Below are 14,169 nucleotides of genomic sequence, written 5' to 3'. Positions count from 1 at the left end.
CATTTGACAGTTATATCACCTTGCAATAGAATGCCCTCTTTCCAGCTTTTAAATGGGGGGGATCGCTGACCCCTGCAGCCACAAAATGATTGCTCCGTGAGGATATAGTTTTGTTTCTTGATGAAGCGGTCTTTCATTCAAACCACCACCTGATTGCTACCTGGTTGATCCTGGTTGGATCCTTGCAACAGCTAAAATTGCAAAATAGCTGTTGAACTGCTGAACATAAAGCTATATTATCAAAATAAAGGAAGACCAATTGTCTCAACATCACTCTAAAGGTGTGGCGTACAATTCTTAACAATGCCTATTTATAAATAATAAAGATCAATATTTGTGCTTTAGTACAAGTATGGGACCTGTTATCCAGAATGCTTGGGACCTGGGGTTTTCTGGATAACGAATCTTTCCATAATAGCTTCTACCTTACTAAAAAATTATGTAAACATGAAATAACCCCAATAGGCTAGTTTTGCTTAAAATAAGAATTCACAATATCTTCGTTTAGATCAAGTACACGCTATTGTTTTATTATTACAGAGAAAAGGGAAATCATTTTTAAAAATGTGGATTATTTGGATAAAACTGAGTCAATGGGAGACGGCCCTTGGTGCTTTTCAATGGGAATTGATCCAGGTGGGCATATGGCTAGCAGCAGTCTAACCTCCATTGTGCCTTAAATGAGACCTTGAAAATGGAACTTTTTTATTTGCATGTTTTACAGTAGAGGGCGCTTCAACTGCACAAATGTTTCTCACACTCGCCTGTTTTGCTAGTGCAGTAAACTCCAGAGTGTTAAATGCTTTAGAATCCAATTCAGTTACGCTATATTGGACACTATTTGATATTTTTATTCTAATGAATTCACTGGTTGAATCATTTAAACAAAAAGAGTATCTGCACATAGCAACTTGCTATTTGTTTCAATGAGCTATGCTTTTTCTTTGTGACTAGTGGAAGGGCAGGGGCGCTGCTACATTGAGTTGCCCCGCAAGGGTGCTCTAAAAGATCATGCACTCGGTGCGAGAGTGGTGGCATCCTAAAGCACACCTCACGGCGGGAATCAAAGGGAGGTTTTATGGTGGCTAGATATGTAAAATTGTACGGGATGTAGTGTGTATTGAAAATGAAACAGACTCTTAACTATTGGCTCCAATGCAAAATTAGCTGCAAACAATTTACAATAGTTGTGAGTGGTAAGTGTGGTAACTCACATGTACACTTAAAGCTGACCATGTACATAAAGGTCAATATTAGCTGCCGACTCCTTTTTATATTGAGTCCATAACTTATTGTCTCATGTATGGGGCAAACCAATTCCATGCCCAACTGATTCTGTACGGTTTCTGAAATAATCAAGTTAATCTTCACTATTCTTCTTTCGGCATCTGTTTCACTTCATTATTTCTTCATGCAGCAGTTGGTTGTCAGATATTCACTGACAGTTAGATCTATTATATCTTATAGGGGAGCTCCTTTTGCCTGCCCTAGAAGATATATTAGAGCTCATTCTATTAAAATAACCAGACATCATGTCTCTCTACATGCAGAATTTGTGCAAAAGGCAGTTATTTTGTTAGATTTTGTTTGCATTGGAATCAGTTATTTGAGAGAGCTCTAATTCATCTGCTAGGAAAGGAAGTCCTCCCATAGGATGTATTAGGATCTAACTGTCATTGAATATCTGGCACCCAACTGCTGCATAAAGAGATAATGAAGTGAAACAGATGCTGAAAGAGTAATAGTGAAGATCAACTTGATTATTTCAGAAACGATACAGAATTTTTAATTGGTTATATTTAGAAAACCTCTTATTTCAGTATGCTGAAGCTTATATTGAATTTAAATTTTCTCATAGTTTCACTTAAAGCTTCAACTCCCACCAAAAAGGTCTTGATTTATACACTATAGCTGGCCATGCACATATACTGTAGATCTGCTATCTTTGCCTGATCTGGCTACCCATGTGGTCGGTCAAGCCATTATGATCTGATTATGTTGGGCAATGAATATCTGACACCCAAATCCTACAAGAAGACAGAATGTAAAGAAACAGATACTGAGAGAGGGATAGTGAACATAAACTTGATTATTTCAGAAATACCTTAATTCACTATGTTGAAGCTTATATATTATTATTAACGTTCCCTTTAATAGGCACAGGTTAAACAGAAGAGCTTGTGCATTTTTCTAACCGACAACAACCATTTTCGGAGAGTGAGCATCAATTATCACAGACAGCATGCGGTATCACCTTGTGGTCAAAACTATTCATAATTCTATTTTTACTAAGACAAATATACAAAAATAAAGCCAGATCCCATGAAATTCAGTTGAAGGCATGCCTCCTTTTATATTTATAGTCTAACAATTTAGGCACAAAAAATAACCTCCTTAAAATGGAAAAAAAGCGGATGTGTTAATTATAACCATTCCATACATGGTAAGTAGCTTATCGGAAATGCGAAGGAAAGTTTAGATTCTAAATTCTGTAGAGAGGGGAAGGAAGAGGTTCTGTAGTAAGAGCCAAAAAAATCCACAAAGTAGGAAAGTCTTAAATGCCGCCAGCTTCCTCCTCTGCTTAAAATTCAGGGGAATTCCGAAAATAATACTTGTACTGTGTCAAGTTCTGCTCTTCATACTTAAACACAAAGGAACGGGACAGAGAGCTGAAATGGCCATGATGAATGGAGTCAAAAAGAACATGCCATCACTTAAGGTCCCCATAGACGCAAAGATTTCTCTTGCCGAACGACCGATTTTAGCGAAGTCCGACAAATCCTTTGAAATTATCGTGCGGTTAGTGGGATTCGAACGATCGAATATCTTACGATTTTTCGGCCGACAATTGTCAGGAAATTGATCGGCCAACCTATCTATGTTTGCAGGGCCAAGCAGGCAGCTACCCTTTGTTTTCCTGGCAAATTGGTCTTTTAGTTGATGAACAATTCGACGATCGTTCCGAGGTAATCGCGGTCTCACGATGACGATCGGATCTTTTAAAAATCTCAACATCTATGACCAGCTTTACTTGTATTTTCTGTCTGCTTAGCCATCTGCCCTCTTGATATGATCTATGGTAAAAAAAAAAAGTTATCTTTAGGGAACAGTCCTGGAACTGCTTAGCTTATCTTAACAATGTCTCTTGTATATGTTATATGAAATGGAGATCAGACATCATCCTTGGTCCTCGCACAACCCAACCTTTTCCTCATCCCCAGTGAGCCCACAGTGTTGCACTGGCTAGCACTTGGTACACTGGTGGGATTATGTGACCGATAAAGTCAGACATGTGTTTCCACCACTTAAATTCTAATCATTGAGTCTGGTAGATGTCCCCCAAACAGGAAAATTCTACTGCATTGATCTAATGAAGGCGACGCCCTATAATCAAAAAGGCAAACTTCCAAGGAGGCTTTTTTTCCTGCAGTAAAACATTGATAACTTCATCGTATTTTGCTATACTCTGTGGCCTTTGCACCATAGACCACATACAGGTATGGGATTTTTTCCCCCAGAATGCTCAGGACCTAGGGTTAGAAGGAATATGGATAAGGGATCTTTCCTGAATTTGGGTCTCTACCTGAAGTAAATCATTTAAACGTTAAATAAAACATTAATAAAAATTAACATATAAACATTAAATAAACCCAATAGACTTATTTTGCCTCCAATAAAGATTAATTACAGCATATCTTAAAGGAACTTTAAAGTTTAAAAATAAAAACTGGGTAAATAGATAGGCTGTGCAAAATAAAAATTATTTCTAATATATTTAGTTAGCCAAAAATGTAATCTATTAAGGCTGGAGAACAGAACACAACTTCCTGCTTTTCAGTTCTTTAACTCTAAGTTAGTCAGCGACTTGAAGGGGGCCACATGGGATAAAAATGTTAAGTAAATTTGCAATTGATCCTCAGCATTTAGCACAGATTCAAAAGGTATGACCCATGTCCCCCCCCCATGTCACTGATTGGTTACTGCTTGGTAACCAATCAGTGGAAACCATGAGAGCTACAAAGCAGGATGTAGTGTTCTGGCTATTATGTAAGACATCCAGTCACTCCAGCCTTTATACATTACATTTTTGGCTAACTAACTATATTGGAAACATTTTTTACTTTGGACAGCCTGTCTATTTACCCCGTTTTTATTTTTATACTGAACAATTCCTTTAAGCTGGCCATAGACTTTCAATTTTAGCCTTGTTTCCGACAAACGATCATACCAGGGGCATAACTACAGAAGAAGCAGACCCTGCGGCTGCTGCGGGGCCCAGGAGGTATAGGGGCCCCAAAGGCCCTAATTCATTTATAATATCAATAAATATTGGTAAGACAGGCCAACCTCTAGTGAAATGTGTGGCGGATTCTACTCTATTTTCATCCTTTGAGAAATATTCCATGGAAAAAAAGAGATTTTTTCCTTTTGATGTAGACCCCCCCCCCCACAAAGTTTGAATCTTTTTTCGCATCCTACTGTTCACTTTGCAGCTTTATTTGTAGGGATGTACACACCCCAGTTTATTTAAAGTGTAGCAGACACGTGCTAAACCTGCTCAGCATATATATGTGAAGTTAAGCCTGCCTGACAGACAAAGCCATGGTTATTGATGTTCTGAGAAACATTGTGCTTAGCCATGGAATTTCTCAGGCTGTCACAATCCTGCAGCTTCTCCCCCTATCTCTCCCCTTTCCAGCTATTGTACTTGTACTTGATTAACCTCTTTGCACCAACACAATGAAAAAGCCAAGTCCTCTGCTCCTCCTATGCAAGTGGAGCTGGACAGGATGGGAGAGGGCAGATCGCACTCTGCAGGAATTCCCCAAGGAAATGGACATTTTAAAGGGCCTGCTTAGAATCACTCAGCGAAATAAATCATATTCATCAGGATATTCATCAGGAGACACAGATCACTGCCCTTTACATTCCAGACATTCATTGTTTAAAGTGCATTTAACACTAACTACACCCAGTGCAGGCTGCAGCACACACAGAGAAGAGCACAAGCAGATGAATAATAATAAGATTTTTGGCAAAAATTTAGTGGAAAATAACAAATGACAAATGGCACGGGCAATGCAATCATTACAACATTTGGAGCACTTTGGGGAGGGTTTATGTCCCCTTTATGAGAGATTGCACTGCTGACAAAGTACAGGAGCAAAGGGAATAAAATATTTAAAGATGGAAGTAAGCCAATATTCATTTCAAAGCAAACATTTGACTATTTGCTATGGGTTACTAGACCAGTAATAAATGTTATGCTTTTGAGAACAAAACCCTGGTAGTGTTGAATTCCCTTTATTACAGGACCGATGGGTGAGTTTGTTTGGAACAAGAAGGTTTTGAATTAGATAAACTTGATGTACATCCATTATCTTACTATATAACTATGTAAGCAATACATGTAAGGTGAGCAATATAACAATACTACACATTTGCTTTCTAATATAACAATGAATGAAACCAGATATGACAGGGATTACAGATGAATTTAGATCTTCAGAAGTAGATAAATTATATTTAATGTCTGCAGTGATGGTCATGGGGAAAAATGCCAGAGATCTACAGTATTTGTACTTTGGCTTCTCAGTGGAGGCTCTTCTTGCACTAAAGGAACAGTAATGAAAATGTGTTTCAAAGTAATTAAAATATAATGCACTAGTAAAATGATGTATTTGCTTCAGAAACACTACTATAATTTATATAAATATGCTGATGTGTAGCCATGGGGGCAGAAGTTCAATATGAAATAGGGCTAAATGGCTTCAGGTTAAATAGGAGATAACAGATAAGCTCTGTAGAATACAATATATTTAGTTCTATAAGAATATAACCCCACTGTATCCTACAGAGCTCTATTATTTCCTTTGTAACCTGTGCCTTTTCTTCTTTTTCAGACTCAATGGCTGCTCCCAAGGCTACACAGCAGCTTATTTGTATAAACTTTAGTAGCGTTTCTGAAGCATACACACACGTTCTACCGGTGCAGGGCAACACTACATTATATTTTAAAGAAGGTTCATTTTTGACTGTTACTGTTCCTTTACACAGGTCCTTGGTTATTGATTGTTTTGAAAGTTTTATTTTATTGTTGTGAAGATAGTCGCAAGGCTCGGCGGCAGGGTATGAAGCTAAATATTAGCATACACTAAAAGACCGCTAGGTAATAAAAGGCTTCAGTCCGAACATACCGATAGAAATTCCGGTAGCAAGTAGGAGAGAGGAGCGTCTTTCTCTTGTTGCAAAATTTAAATGTCCGGTATCGGTGTTGGTGATGTTGCTCAGCCAGGGGGGAATTGGCGTGCTAGGATATCAGCGTAGGGCCACAGTCCAATCAGCCATAGACAGTTGTTGGGCCAATAGAGGGCGCCAGAGAGTACATATTCAGGAAGCAGGCTAGAGACAGGTTACTAGGGGATGTGGACATGGCAACCGGTACGCAGTGGTAACCAGCAATCAGAAGTATGAGGCACAAAACAGTAACAGACATCCTGGAAGGGAAAGTTTAGAATAGCGCAGGCAGCATGTGAGTAGGATCTAGAAGTAGAAAGGAGAGAGGAGTTAGGAATAAGACCGACCATGTCAGGGCTCACATCGGGCCCATGTTGGGCCAGCACTACTCGTAAGAAAAGTGTTTGGTGCCTGGGTGCTATCAGCAAAGTGAGTAAGATATCCTGGAAAAAGGCGAGCACTGACAGGTCTTAGGATGCAAGAAAATCTGTGAAATTTATTGAAAATAAATAACTGACGTTTCGGCTAATCCTATATACTTTGAGAAAAACTATAGGATTAGCCGAAACTTCAGTTATTTATTTTCTTGCATCTTAAGACCTGTGAGTGTTTGCCTTTTTCCAGTATATATATATATATATATATATATATATATATATATATATATATATATATATATATATATATATATATACACATACAGGTATGGGGCCTGTTATCCAAAATGGTCAGGCCTGAGGTTTTCCGGATAATGGATCTTTCCATAATTTGAATCTTCATCATGTTAACAAAAAATAACCCCATTAAGCTGGTTTTGATCCTAGTGGAGATTCATTATACAGTATCTTAGTACAAGGTACTGTTTTATTATAATGCAGAAAAAGGAAATAATTGTTTAAAAAACAGCCTTTCCGGATAACGGATCCCATATATAGATAGACAGATAGATAGATAGATAGATAGATAGATAGTAATCGATTTTAGTGTAAGGTTAGAGGCTTTTGTGTTATTGACTTCCTGCATATTATTTTATATAAGATCTATATTATCTTTACACATGCATATTTACACATGCATATTTAGACTGGTAAAAGCTAATCACTATTCAAAGTGTAAATGTTGGTGCAGGGCACACTGGTAACTCACGTATTGACCAGACCAAAATTTGTGGATAAAAAAATGAATACTTTATTTCTATAATCATCTCTCGCCTGCCCAGTCTTTGTTTACACTTTTGGTCGAGGGGCACCAACTTACACATTATTAGGAATACCATCTGCAAAACAAGTAGAACTGACGGAGAGTGCAGAGAGAGCAGCATCATGCACCAGAGGTGAGATATGACCTATGACCTCAACAGCATCTAGCACTAGAAAGTGGCAGCTGGGAAAGTATTTGCTGTCAGTACCTTGCACTGTGGGTGAGATACAGCAACTGAGTTCTATACTCTGGGCTAAAGGAGTTTGAACTAGGGGTAGGCGGAATAGGTAGATGCCTAGGGCACTACTGTGGGGGCACAAATTTTGTAAAATTGATTAAACAATATCCTCCAGTCTGGGTGCCCAGAGTCTGTCTGGCTTACTCCAAGTTCTGGAAATGTATGTATGAGTGGCAGGGAAGGGGGGGAGATACTTGCCTTGGGTGCTTGTACCTTTTGGCCTATCACAACCTACAACTATGGCATTACCACTCATTGATTTACCTCAACTAAAATTTAAGAGGTGTTTAAAATGCAAATTGTGCCTCTTAACAGTCACAAAACTCTTTTGTGACTTTTAATATCCTTTTAATTGTCAAAAGCCATTGAAAAGTTCTTAAAATAGTTAGCTATAAACTGAGTTACGTGATGTCATCCATTATAATCAGTGCTTAATGATGTCACCTGTGTCACATTGTTCTTATTAATTATAACACATTTAAGGTTAGTAGGCACCACCAAATAGTATGTAAATTACCTGTTTGGAAAATGTTTTTTGGGCTGATCAGAATAACAAAATTAAAAAAAAACTTCTCTCAGTCAACTGAGCAACATCTGCTGCTTTTCCGAAGCACCTCATGACAGCTTTTCCTTAGTCTACAAAAGATAAATAAAAAGGGCTCCCAAATTTTATCAAATAAAAAAGGAATACATGGGAAAAATATGTTAACTGTCCCAAAAAGGCCATGCACTCACAGGTCTTACTGAAAAAAGAAAATGGTGTTTATTCAGCAAATAAGTAAGTGACGTTTCGATTAGCAATCTAGCCTTGAGAAAGGCTAGATTGCTAGCCGAAACGTCAATCACTTATTATTCTGCTGATCGACACAAGCTTCTAGAAATGCTAAATGCACTGATGCAGGTCAGAGGACCCACTCTGCAAGTCAATCCCATATCCTGTTTAGGAAGCTAAGGAAATGCTGCTTAAGCCGAGGTTGCCAGTACTTCTTTGGCTTATTAAAGGGGCATTTAGTGGCGTAACTATGTGTTACTGGGCCCATGGCCGTTCCTGCCATGAGGCAAGATGAAAACCTTGCCTTAGGCGGCAGTGAACGGCCAGTTACAAGGTGCGGCAAAAAGCCATGTCCTGTAACTTTTTTAAATCAGAAATTCGGCTCTGCTAGTGCAGAAAGCGAAGTACGTGCTCTTGCGCTAGCGATGCAGCCCCTTTTGTCCCGCTCCGACGCTAAACTTTTAAGCTCGGAGCGGGAAAGGAGGGCGGCATCGGGGTTGCTGCCTCAGGTGGCAGCAGCCCACGGATCGCCCCTGACTGGGCACAGCAAATTCATTTTAGGCCCCCAATATATCCAGAGGTTGCCCTGTTTTACCAATATATGTTGAAATTGCTCCTTAATTAGGGCCTCATGGGGCCCCTGTAGCTCCTGGGCCCCCTTGCAGCCACAGTGTCTGCTTCTTCTGTAGTTAAGCCCCTGGGGCATTCATATTTAAAAGGACAAAACACTTACCAAAAAAAAATAAACTGCTTAATGCTTTGTTTAAAAAGTATAACTTTAAGCTTTCAAAACCAAGAATTACCTACAACTTTGAAAGAGATCTTTAAGTAAACTTTTAGTATGGCTAATTCTAAGCTACTTTTCAATTAGTCTTCCTTTTTAATAGTTTTTGAATTCTTTTCTTTTTCTGACTCTTTCCAGAATCTTTTCACACATTTTTTAACCATTCTCAAAATGTACCACTTATATATATCCTTATCTTGATTATGTTATAGAGGCCTTCATAAGGGGCATGGCTTCCTAAAAGATTTTTCTATGACTCTTCCCACACATATTTGTCCACTTCCTGATCTTTCATACCTTTTAAATTAGAAAACCTGGGATTTGGAGTGCATACCTCCCAACTGTCATGTTTTCTGTGGAACAGTCCTGATTTTGACAACTCAGCCAACAGTCCTGGGTTTCTTACTGAAATGTCCTAACTTTCTCTTTGATCTCCTGCACTGACTTGAGAAAAAGATACAACGTTTCTGAAACATAATTAAAATAAGAGCCTATTTGGCAGAAAGCCCAGAACAGCTGCACTTGAATACATTTGTAACAATTTAAGATAAGCAAAGAAACAATTGTAATTATTTAAGATAAGCAGGTCTCTTGGGAGAAGCTTAAAGGGCAATTCACTTTCGTTATAACACATAAAACATGGTACTAAAACTAACAGAAATGTGTTCCAACTTACATAACCTGCCAAATTTTGTAAAATGGGCACTGTAATTAGGGGTAATTAATGGGAGTGGCCATAAAATTGATGTGGCCAAAATAATTGTGCAAGTTTTTGTCCCTCTTTTCATTGCCAGGTATGTGATTTATGAGTGTTACTACTGTGAAGCCTAACAGTCAAAGTACCGAGACCATGTAATATTCAATGTGGGACAGAATTAGAGGTAGGTAGTCTAGGCAGAGATGGAACTAGGTGGGAGCGGGCCCTGGTGCGGGGCGTGCAGCCGGGCCCTGCCCCACCCTCTTCAATGCGCCGCTGCAGCCGCTGCAGTGGGCGCGTGACTGCCGGGGGGCCCTGCGAGGGTGCGGGCCCTGGCCCAATTGCACCCCCTGCTCCCCCGGTAGTTACGCCACTGAGTCTAGACAGCTGGCTGGTGGAAACTATTTTTTTTTTAAAAAATGGGTGAGGAGCAATACCATTATATTTTTTGGTCTGGTTGTCATAGCAACACAGATTTTGAGAGGCTTATTATTAGTCAAGCTCCTTGTCTCATTTATTGGGGCTCATTAATCAACACTGTGCAAATTTGCCCATGGGCAGTTAGCTATTGCGACCAATCAGTGGGTAGCTTTTAAAAGCCAGCTGCAAATAGAACAATGAATGCAGCAATTTGATTGGTTGCCATGGTTTACTGCCTATGGGCAAATTTGCCCAGTGCTGATAAATGAGTCCCAGTTGTGTCACTTGTCTGTACTGTGCCCACCACTAATTCCGCTTGACAGTGGTAAATGTATGTTAAGAGCATGAGGGGAGAGGCAGATGGACACCTTTGCCTCAGGTACCAAAAATAGCAGCTATTGCAAGGCAAACGTGCAGGTAAAGGAGAATCCTTCGGCAAAAAAACCTATGCCCTTTAATAAAATCTAAGCTACAAAGTCAACATTCACAGGAAAAAAAGAGCCAAAAACACTAGTCATGGCATCCCCCATACAGTTAGTAGGCAGCCAGTGTGACAAAATCCTACTCACTTTGTCAGGACGTGTATAACTCAGCAACACCTTTGTTGTGAGAACTGTATTGTAACTGAGTTACTCCCCCGCGCTGAAAGGGTTACTAAACCTTGCCCTGAATAAACCTTGCAAGCACAAAAGGCTCCTGTGTGCTCTTGAGCGGCAGGCCGGACGTCCAATGGAATGCGGACATGGGAAGGCGTGCTAGCCAATGGGCGGGAGCGGGCGGTGACAGCGCAGTGACTGAGGCTGGCAGAGTGTGTTGTACTGCCGTGAGGGACTGGAGCTGCGAACGTCGGAAAGATTTCTGTCGGCGGGACCGGAGAAAAGTGAAGCCAGGCGCCTCTCACAGTAGGTGCGTAGTTCTCGAGCCAACAATGGATTCTGGCAGCCTTGTTGCTGCTGTATTTTGCTCTAATTATTGGCTTGCGCCGTGTACTGTTCCGCTCTCCGTGGAAGTGCACATCGTATGTATGTGTATAACTTTATATATTTAGCGCTACTCGCATGCGCAGCGCAGTTTACATGTTTATGTGAAGAAGTACATGTATAAGGGGGACAGGCATTTCCGTTAATACAATAACACGTTCAAACTGCGGCATGTTTGTTTCATATATAATATCCACTTCCATGTTGTTGGTATGTGCTGTCCCCCGATCATCATGGCCACTTACTGGCACCTCCATATCATATGCTGCTCTATACAGTAATGCTGCTCTATACAGTAATGCTGCTCTATACAGTAATGCCGCTCTATACAGTAATGCTGCTCTATAGAGTAATGCTGCTGTATAGACTCCAGTTGGCACCTCATACTTTAATGCCAGTGGGTGATGGTGCATGGATACCAATTGGCACCCCCATATATTGCTGCTGTGTTCTGCGTGGGGGCCTCTAATTCCATGCTGTTATATCTGCATCTTGTTACAAGTGGAATCTTGACTATATTTGTGTACATGGAAATGGAATCTTCCAGTCTGTAATCTTGCTCTATTCCAGGATATGGGCACCTACTGAAATCCATTCCATCCTGTAATAGTGATGTACAGTGCCAGGCAATGCCAGCAGGTTTGCTTTGGGCGCCCCCGCGTGGCCGTGCGCAAACAGGGGCGCGTGCGCAAATGGGCACCACATTCCATCCTGTAATAGCGATGTATCACAGTGTATGGGCACCTACTGTCACCCCATTTCATTCTGTAATACTGATGTATAACTGTATGAGCACCTACTGGCATCCCATTCCAAACCTTGAAGTAATGTTTCCTAGTGTGTGGGCACCAACTGGCACCCCATTCTATCCTGTAATACTGATGTATCCCAGTGTATGGGCACCAACTGGCACCCCATTCCATTATGTAATACTGATGTATCACAGTGTATTATCACCTACTGGCACCCCATTCCAAACCTTGAAGTAATGTTTCCTAGTGTGTGGGCAACAACTGGCACCCCATTCCATCCTGTAATACCGATGTCTAGTGTGGGCACCTATTGGTACCCCATTCCATTCTGTAATACTGATGTATCAAAGTGTATGGCCACCTACTGACACCCCATTCCATCCTGTAGAAATGTATCCCAGTGTGTGGGCACCAACTGGCACCCCATTCCATCCTTTAATACTGATGTATCACAGTGTATGGGCATCTACCGGCACCCCATTTCTTCCTTTAATACTGATTTAGACTTTAAGTTTATGGAAGTTTACTGGAACGCAATCCTTGCTGTAATGTGTCCCAGTGCATGGGTGAAATTTAACACTCCATTCCATGCTGTGATACAGTGGGTCCCAGTGGGTGGGCACTTACCTGCACCCCATTCTGGCTGTATTATTGATGTGGCTCAGAGTGCCTGAGTACATTAGGATTTATTTAACATGGGTTCAAATAGATGCCAGTGGAAAACCATTGGAAGTTAAATTGAGAACACAGTGGTAGCAGTCATGTTTAATGAAGGATAGCCAAAGCTCTAGAAAGCATCAAATTACATGTATGCAGAGATGTAACTTGGCAGTTCTATGGGGGGGGGGGGGGGTGCAGAGATTATAGTAACCAGTACAACCTTTGTATAAAATATAAAACTGCAGTAATTTAATAAAAAAACATGTTTAATCTGATCTGACCATGTTTAGGAATATATACAATATAACTAAACTTCATGGAACATTTTCAATGAGTTTCACCAGTTTTAAGGCCTTACTGAATATTTATATATGCCCAGGTAAGTCCCTGATGTTGTCACTGTGTGTTTTGCATACCTCTTGCTTCCATTATTAGTCATACCTTTTGAATTTGTACCTAGTTTGGGAGTTGCTGACAAGTAAAGCGGCATACCCAAATTACTTCTGGTGTGATGAGAAGCAGAACCATGGCCACATTGGCCAGCCCTGAGAAAGCAGCAGCTCATTTGAATAGAGATATATGGAGAATACGCAATAGTGATGTTAGGTATGTGAGTCATTTCATTGGCTTGCCTTGATATGCTATGCACCTGTCTCAAAGTGAAATCCAGCCACCTGCTCAGAATGCTGTCCCTCCTCCCCCCCCCCCCATCACTCACCCACAGCCACCGTTCCCAAAGAAAAGGAAGGGAGGAGACGGCTTTGGCAGGGAGGGTTCCTACGTGGCTAGAGACCTGGGTGGGAACTTGACATTCCTGTATCCAGGAAACCACAGTACCAGCAAAGGCATTCTGGGAGTAGTACTCCGTTCTCCTATTCAGTGTCTCTCAGCTACATGTTGCTGGTAAAGGCAGGATTATTCCATATACAGATAAATATTTAGCTTCAGTTTTGCAGGAAGCTTTTTGTGCTTGGAAGCAAAAATGTGTAAAAAATACACGTAGAGCTTGTGCAGGAGTTAAAAAGACTGTAAACACCATCTCACCCCCCCCCCCAAAAAAAAAAGTTTGACTAATGAAAGAAAATAGAATTTTAAGGAAACGTTGAATGTTTTTAACACTATGTATAATTGCAGTTGACAGCCCTTTCTGCACTGCAGGCTTCCTTCTCTTAAAACAATGTAGGGGACTTCTTCCTTGCATGCTTCTTCACATTGCTGTTAACCAACTGTCTTCTGCTACATTGTTTCAAAGTTCAGAAACTGAGGTATATAATGGAAAGGAACTGGAAGAATGCTTTTAAAAGCAGTTATATTTACAAATAACTATGAACGACATTGAAAATTTATAGTTGATACATGTTGGAAAGTTGCTTGCAGTTGCAGTTTTTTTTGCAATAAACAACGTTACATGGTTCAGATTCTAATACAT

The 14,169-nt window shown here is 40.4% G+C and overlaps 1 protein-coding gene across 1 annotated transcript in view; it reads left to right on the top strand.

Annotated features, from left to right (window-relative positions):
* The first annotated feature begins 11,091 nt into the window (after positions 1 to 11,091).
* The window catches only part of amot.S (angiomotin S homeolog), a 43,889-nt gene continuing 40,811 nt past the window's right edge, over positions 11,092 to 14,169 (top strand). Inside the window, exon 1 of the mRNA XM_018232980.2 lies at positions 11,092 to 11,254. The gene's annotated coding sequence lies outside the window, so the exon portion shown is untranslated. The remainder of the gene's footprint in view (positions 11,255 to 14,169) is intronic.

Source organism: Xenopus laevis, chromosome 8S, assembly GCF_017654675.1.
Source record: "Xenopus laevis strain J_2021 chromosome 8S, Xenopus_laevis_v10.1, whole genome shotgun sequence".
Taxonomy (NCBI): Eukaryota; Metazoa; Chordata; class Amphibia; order Anura; family Pipidae; genus Xenopus; species Xenopus laevis.
The sequence above is the reverse complement of the archived record's forward strand: the minus strand, read 5'-3'. Positions and strand labels throughout refer to the sequence as shown.